General features: G+C 42.6%; 2 pseudogenes; one reads left to right on the top strand and one right to left on the bottom strand.

Moving 5' to 3' along the window:
* Positions 1 to 4,246: 4,246 nt before the first annotated feature.
* LOC147425108 (mitochondrial adenine nucleotide transporter ADNT1 pseudogene) lies at positions 4,247 to 5,576 on the bottom strand (annotated as a pseudogene).
* A 1,484-nt stretch (positions 5,577 to 7,060) lies between these two features.
* On the top strand, positions 7,061 to 7,978 carry LOC147425107 (monothiol glutaredoxin-S17 pseudogene; annotated as a pseudogene).
* Positions 7,979 to 8,564: the final 586 nt, after the last annotated feature.

Genomic DNA, 8,564 nt, shown 5'->3' with positions numbered 1-8,564 from the left:
AGAGAAAACAATGCTGAACAAAGAGCGTGTCATGGAGCTTATCGTCTGATATGTAAAAATGCAGAGTCTTCTCAATGGCTCCTACTGAATTTCTAGTATAAGAGATGTGCACCAGTATTGTGACCTGTGCTGACCACCAAAGCATGGGCTGAATCTCATTCTGCACTTTAAAGCTGTATTTCTCTACAAAATCAACAACAAAAACCACAACATCGCTTGGAAACTTTAGAAAGCAGTCTTTAAATTTCTGGGCCTGCCACCTAAAAACAAAGTTGTGCTTAACAAAGATTTTCAGATGATCTGAAAAAAGATGAATGAAAGTTGCACTTTTCATCCTTTCCACAACTAACGCCTTTCTCTTCTTCTCATTTCCTTCAGCATTAACCTGTCCAATACCCACATCCTTAAATATCTTAACAATCACCTCCCTGCTATTTGCTGCAATCTCGTCTGGGCAGAATGACAACTTCCTTACACCACATCTAGGGCACTCTCCTAGCAAGCATCTCTGTGCATGATATTCATGATCCTTAGGGTGAGGGCACAATATGAAATCCAACAAGATACTTATGTGCTAAAAAACTGCCTGGTTTGCAGAACACTCACCTACTTCACACTGTGTACCACAAATGGAGTATGTACATGGATGTTCCTTTGCGTGATGCCCAAAATTGTTCTGGCACATTTGATTGAAAGCATCCTTGAAGTATACCATCTGGATATGGTAAATACAGCAGCAAGTTTAGTGCTCCTTTAATTTTTGGACAAAGAATGGCTTGAGTGTCTGAAAGGACCTAAGTGACAACTCTACCGCAGGATACGTGCTTTTGAATCTTCTGTAGAGATCCACCTATATATAAAATTTAATCCACATTAGAGCTCATAATATTACTATAAAACAAGAAAGCACCAAAGTAGTTTACAGTACCAAAATTAACAATGTAAACCACCAAATCATTCTAAAATACCAAATTTGGCATTGTATTGCCAGATTTCAGGCTATAGTACCAAATTAAGTGCAGAAAAGCACCAAACTGGATTGATAGTACCAAACTGGATTCATAGTACCAAAGTGGGTACATTTTTGTACATTGCATAGAACTAGCCTGTATTCATAGGACCAAGCAGGGTCCATAGTACCAAATTATGTACATTGTATAGTACCAACCGAATCCATAGTACAAAACGAGGAATCTCAAATATCGAGCGAGATTTTCCGAGAAATCCCTAAAACGAGCAAGAATGGCCAAGGCACACAATACAAAACAAAAACCAAACAAGATTTTTTAGGTGACTTCAAGCACAACAAAAAAAAACTAAAACAAGATTACACCTAATTTTAATGGTAAAACGACCACAATTTTTTGACCAAAAAAACCCCTTGAACAAGGGTTTGGTAGAATGTTTCCTTTGATGGGGTAGAACAATTGGAACCCATACAATGCCATGTTGATATTTGTCTAGTTGCCCTCATATATTGGAAGCTCATTTCTACCACCATTGATCCTTGTTGGGAATAGTGGCACCATGATTCCAATGGATATAGATCTCCTATTCCTACCTCCCTACATGTAGGACCATGGGACTTACACTAAAAGAGTAAGGTGGTTGCCACTCAATCAAATATTATGAATAAGGAGAGTCTGGGAGCTCGAGCTTCTCTTCACTTCTTCTTATGCTTCTTCTTCTTCTCTCTCTTGCTCTACCTCAAGTTATTGTGGGTTGATGTACGATAACATATTATGCATTCTAAGTTACTCTAGAGAAAACAGTGGAAACTTGAAAATACTTCTATTATTGAAATGAGACTATTCTTTTGAGAAAATCCACATCATGGTATATATTAAAGTTTGGATCACACCGTCATAGGTAGCCTTCTATCGGGAGGGGGGGGGGGAGTTAGTGGTGTTGCCAAAGGTGGTGGCGGCAAACGTGTCAAGGCAAGTGGTAATGGTGGGGGATTATACAGAGTGCTTTGATAGAAGAGTATGCAAGGTTGATAAAGCTACGAACAATTTTCTTATGACAACTTTTTTCACATGCTAGTTCTCTTTCACCTACCCATATCGATAAAAGGCTAGGTTTAGTGTAATTTCACTTACAAATTTTGAGAGTTTATCTTCAAAATTCAAAGTAGAAGGTGAATAAACCTACAAACTTTAGAGAAATTTAGTGTAAAAACCTTCTCTTAAATTTTCCATGTTTATATAAGCATAGCTCAAAGCTCCTAGACTGCTTGGGGTTCCTAGTCTTCTGAGTTGTCCGTTATGCCTCGACCCAGATTGCTCACCCAACATGTGATGCCCCTATGCTGAATACACTTCTTAGCGCCATGGTGTATGATTGTCATTGTATTCCTTTGAAATGATTTTCTTAATGTGGCTTAGCCCTCCATTTTTTTTGTACTCTATCTATTGTTTGAGAGTTGTACGTCCATCAATGCTTCATAACAATTCAAATGGATGGTAGTCTAGCATTGCATCTGTCCTCTTGCAGAATGATGTGGCCCAGGCCTCGGTCCTTAGCACCCCATATGGTAACCCCCTCCAAGGGGTAATCGGGAGGTTGGTTGTGCTACAACAAACAACATTGTGCCATGTTCAAAAAACTGTGTTGGCTAGGAAAGGTAAATCTCAGGGTCCCTAATCATTGACAAATTTGGTTTTGAAGGAGTTGGGCAAGGAAAGTTCAATCGTCGTCACTTTCAACAACTATATAGTATTAACAAAACCCTTCAAAAAATCTCTTTGAAAGAGACGCGGACTCTTTCACGTAGGTGCAGGGCCAATGCTCGAAAAAAAAATGTTGAGAAAACTTGGCAAACCTAGCTATCAGAATTTTAGTGGTAAATTGACTAAATTTGAAGGTTTTTACACCAAATGACGCTAAATTTCTCTAATTTTTTCGTAGGTTTCCTCACTTTTTAAATTTAAAATTTAGAGGTAAATCTCAAAATTTGTAGGTGGGATTACACTAAACTTAGGTTTTTTTTTTTTTCAACCCCTCCCCCTCTCTTTCTGTCTCCTTGCTCTCTCTCAATCTCTTTAAAAAAAAGTCTTTGAAAGAGCCTGCGCCGGTGTGGAATTTTTTTTAGAGAGATTGAGAGAGATGGAGGGGAGAGAGAGAGAGAGAGAGGAGGAGGAGGGGATCATATATGGGCAGGGAAGGCTCAAAGGGAAGAGGGTGAGGAGGCGGAGATTGTGCCTGTTGTATGATCAGCATATATGTGCTGACGTGCACCACGCGACCTTGTACTCTATCACAAGGAGAGCTGCCGGATGTTGATGCAGCCCGACCTAATCTCTTGTCACACAATAATTTTTGGTGTTGCGCCTTGAGTAGGTTTTCCCCAACCCAATTAAGCATCTAGTGTGAAGAATTGTCGTGACTGTTGGAGGAGCACGTGCTCCTGTGAGGCAAGAGTTCAGAACTTCTGTTGGGGATGGGTAGAGGCAGCAAAAGGAGACCTCCGGAGAGGCGTTGCTGCTAAATCGAACTTCTCTCTCTCTCTCTCTCTCTCTCTCTCTCTCTCTCTCTCTCTCTTGATATGAAAGCATCAGACTAGCGCACACCCACACTTATCTACTGGGTCGTTTCTCTTTTTATTACGTAGATACTTTGCAGATTCTTCCAGATAGGATACTTGAAGTAGTACTACCTCATGACACGAAGCAAAACTACGCAAGAATGGCTCTCTGGCTGTCCCGACTAGAACCAAGAAGCATGGGCTAACCGTCCCACCACCACCCGCAACTTGCTGTTTGAGGCTTAAAGCCCTCTTTTGTGGCCTTCTAGTGTGGCATGAACGTGAGAGCAGCTGGTTTCACCGCAGACTTTGTACTCTTCAGTCGTCTACTTGCAGAGGCATGGACCCAGTTCATCTTGTAGACCATAAGAGCACCTGTGGCTTTGTCCTTGTAGAGCACAGCCACACTTTGAGATCTGTCCACGAAGGGCCGCAAAGCTCCTCTACACATGTCTTTGATACCGCCTCTTTACGTGTTCTTCTGGCAGCTATCGGCTTCTGCAATTGGTAGCCCTAACGGCTTCAACGAATGGTAGCTCGTGCAATTGGCGGTATCTTTCTGGATTCTCAGTAATAAAAGAGTAAAAGTGATTGCCCCCCCCCCTATTAGCGCACACCCGGACTTATCATTTAAATTTTCCTTCTTTAAAAAATTAGAGACTCTTACAAATCAGTACTACGGCCAATGTGCTTTGAAATCATTTGTCCATTTACAATCACTTAATTTGATATTTGGAATTTGACTCCAAGAAGATCCTTCATCACCTCATATGTCACAAATGCCAAAGCAATAGAAGGAATAACCTTGACAGAATTGGGAATCAGGCCTTTATACAAGGCTCCAATGCCTTCATTGCAAACAGTCTTCTAAAAAGCATCAATCATCCCAGTGTATTGAACCGGTGCCTTCTTTTGACCATTCACAATGATGATAGAGGAGGCATCCTTCCATCCCACCATCTGCATCCTCCTCAGTAGCACATCAAATGGATATGCCACAGTCTGGCCCACTGTACGTGCTACTGCTCCACATCCAAGTTTTGCAAAGACGTTCAAATCAGCATTCTTTTCTCGCTTGCTTGCTATGTTCCTCTTCAACAACCAGTCTTTGAGTGATTCATATACCGCAATATTCAAACCCACATACGGGATCACACCAATAACATGTTAGGAAATAAGACGTAGCTAAATAGATAATTGAGTAGATTACTTAATCGAGAGAGACAGATTTACATACACGAGATTATAGAGTAGAGAGAGAGAGAGAGAGAGAGAGAGAGAGAGAGAGAGAGAGAGAGAGTATACACGATATACGTGGTTCACCCAATGTGGGCTACGTCCACGGGAAAGCAGCCACTCAATGGCTTTAGTACTTCAAAACAAGAAGTATTGTACAAAGGGATTATACCCTTAATGGAGCTCCTGCCTTGCTTCACTCTCACCACCTCACACTCACCTTGTTGCATCAACTTTACACTATGAAATGTGTGTAGAAATGGACTCCTTTTATAGGCCAAAAGGGCTGCCCTCTCTTATGAGAGGCAGCCATGTGTAGCCGCCCTTGTGTGAATAAGTCCAAATCGGACCCTCCAATCCGCCCTTGTGTAGACAAATCCGCTTTTGAATTCGGCCACTGGCCATTGGATTCGGCCACCGGCCACCGGCCGTTGACTTCTTCCGACCACCGGCCACCGGCCATTGACTACCGGCCAACCGACCGCTTTCCGGCCGTCGTCCGGCCATAATATTCTGGCGAAGCAAAAAAAAGTTTCCCCTGATTCTTGGCCGTGAAAATTTTGGTTTCCGGTGAGTGATTTTCCTTCACGCACGATGGCTTCTGCTCATAATGGGGGCCTTACAAATGTGCGCTTTTACCAGAGAAAATTACAAGGGGTAAATCAGGCTCCATACTTATCATAACAAATGGCAACCAACCTTTGTAGACCGCTAATATTCCTTCCTCTTTCATTATCGTTGACGCTCCATGGAACATTCCTCTATAGAGCATTGGTGAATCCTCTGTCTGCATTGTAAGCCTATCCCGAACCATGTCCGGTGATTGCCGGTGATTTAGGGTTAAAAAGAGCTCTCTCCCTCTCCCTCTCTCTCTCTCTCATTTTGTTTTTTAAAGAAGGAGCATTAACACCCTTAAGATGAACATTTGTCTTTACAAAAAGGCAAGATAGACAAAACTTACAAGGTAAAAAGGTTACAACAAAGAACACGTTTTGACACCCAAGTGCAGACACCGTATTATTTAGGGAAAATTACCAAAAGACCCCTCTAATTTGTGGAAATTCCCAAAATGCCTTTGTTACTTTTTTGGCTGGATTGTTCAAGGTTTCCTAGTCTTTATCCCCTGTTGACAATTGAGATCTTTTTTTGAGTGCTTATAATATTATTTTCACAACTTACCTCGTAGAAAAGAGAAATTATGTCAAAAAATAATGAAGAAAATAATCTCCGAACCCTACATTACCAACTCAATTCTAGTTTTAGCATCCGGTATTGACAGACAACTAGAGTTCTTATGAAAAGCTACAAATTTTTTCATCTTTATAGAAATTTTATCTCACAATAGGGGTATTTTAGGAATTTTGGAGAATTTGAAGGGCGTTTTGGGATTTATGACAAAATATTGGGGGTATTTTGGTAATTTTCCCTATTATTTATTCAAAACCAAAAATCGGACAGAAGACGTGCTCGGACGAAGTAGCTGGCTGAGTTAGTGAGGGTGGCCCAGGCCACCCATGCCTTCCTGTGCCCTTCTTCTTGTACCCTTTCTTGTAAGGGTGATTTCCTTTCTTGCTTACCTTTCTCCTTGGGGTGCGCCACCCGCTTTGTCTGTGTGTTGATGCTCATCGTCGCAAGTAGGGAGCAGCAGAATCGTCTGCAAAAACGAAGGATTTCCCTCCGTAGTACTGTACTCGTCGTTCTGTGCTTGCCTCCTCACCTGCTTCTGCCCTAGCTGCTAATTTGCGCCCCACTTCCTCCGCCTTAGCATTAGCAACGCTACTCATGTATGCCACCAGCATCACCATCACTATCACGAGCATCACTATCACTATCGCCCTCCTTTCTCTCTCTGTCTCTCTCTCTCTCTCTCTCTCTCTCTCTCTCTCTCTCTCTCTCTCTCTCAGAGAGAGAGAGAGAGAGAGAGAGAGAGAGAGAGAGAGAGAGAAAGGAGGGCGATCCTGAGAAGTTGACGTAGCTCGAAGATGGCTGCAGCACTCAAGGATTTACGTAGCAACACCGTCAAGTCGGGGGGGGGGATTGCGGGGTGATGTTTTGTGAGCAATGCAACACTTCCCACCCAAGCTTTAAAATCCTCGTACTCACAGCCCACACCCGCCTTAGGTAAGGCTTGCTTGCTTTTTGGCCGATCATGCTAACCTTTCCTAAAGCAAACAGAAATCAAAGAAAACTCTCTCTCTCTCTCTCTCTCTCTCTCTCTCTCTCTCTCTCTCTCTCTCTCTCTCTCTCTCTCTCTCTCTCTCTCTCTCTCTCTCTCTCTCTCTCTCTCTCTCTCTTTGCTCCGACAATCCCACCGTCCACTTCTTCAAAATTAGGTTGAAGCACCAGAGACAAAGGATTTCTCAGAGGCTTACAATGTGTCAGCTGTTCCCTTCTTTGTTTTGTTCAAGAATGGCGTCTTGGTAAATAAATTGGAGGGCGCCAACCCAGTTGAATTGGCTCAAAAGGTATCTGAGCTTACAGGCCCTGGAGGTGGTCAGAAGAGGACAACGGAAATAGAGGAAATTAGAGATGCAAGTAAGATGAATGGTTCTGTTATGTCTGCAAATGACTCCGAGGCAGGCAGGCAAGGGTGAGCTTTTGCAAGAAAAGATGAAGAGTCTTGTTGCCTCCAAGCTAGTAATTTTTTTCATGAAGGGCTCACTTAATGAGCCAAAGTGTGGATTCAACCGCAAGGTTGTAGAGATTCTGAAAGATACTAGCATTGAAATTGGAAGCTTTGATATTCTAGAGAATGAGGCGGTCATGCAAGGTCTCAAATCTTTTTCTAACTGGCCAACATACCCTCATTTGTATATTGCTGGTGAACTCATCGGTGGCTGTGATATTGTCACTAAGATACTAAGATGTAGACGAGCGGGGAACTGAAGGAGTTACTGATGGAGAAAGGCGTGGTCCATAAAGAAAGTCTTGAAAGTAGAGTAAAGAGTTTGATAAATTCATCGCCCGCTATGCTTTTCATGAAAGGTTCTTCTAATGCGGCGCGTTGTGGCTTCAACTCCAAGGTGGTGAGCATACTACAGAGGAGGGTATATCTTTTGGTACCTTTCATATTCTTAGTGATAATGAGGTTCGAGAAGGTCTAAAGAAGTATGCCAACTGGCCGACTTATCCACAGCTTGGTGAACTAATAGGAGGGTGTGACATATCATCTTGGAGCTAAAAGCAAGCGGTGAGCTGAAGGCAGAGCTCTCATAGTTGGTAAAACCTTCATGAGTTTTGTGCAGAACTTACACATTAAAGTACCCAATATATTATAGAATTCTTGCAATTCACTGGACCTTGTAATTGTGGCTTTTTGTCATATGTTTATTGTGCAATATTTAGAATTGTGGTCTCTCAAGCATTTGAATCGTCCGACTTATTGAGTCAGCTTGTTACTCGCAGGTTGTGGATTTTTGTCATACTGTTGAACTTTTTAGCTCATTTCAATTCATGCAGGCTATTGGCACTCCTCAAAGAGAGAGAGAGAGAGAGAGAGAGAGAGAGAGAGAGAGAGAGAGAGAGAGAGAGAGAGAGAGAGAGAGAGAGAGGAGAAGTGCGGGTTTCTATGTGTGATGTTGCAGCCATCCCATCTTGTCAGCACTTTCCTCTCTCACTCCCAAGCTGTGTAAAGTTGCCTCGCCATCACCAAAACCTCTCTCTTCTGGTCCATGCAGGTGCTTTTCGGTACATGCCGTCCAATGCTCGGCTGTACCATGCAGCCTTGTTGCTACAGTATGGGGTGTTGTACTTGCAAGTGTCAGCCTCGATCGCTCAACCCCACCCAATCCCAATTTGTCTT

This window comes from Adiantum capillus-veneris, chromosome 25 (assembly GCF_014529385.1).
Source record: "Adiantum capillus-veneris isolate H3 chromosome 25, ASM1452938v2, whole genome shotgun sequence".
Lineage (NCBI taxonomy): Eukaryota > Viridiplantae > Streptophyta > Polypodiopsida > Polypodiales > Pteridaceae > Adiantum > Adiantum capillus-veneris.
Note: the sequence above shows the minus strand (reverse complement) of the source record. Positions and strands in the feature narration are given on the sequence as shown.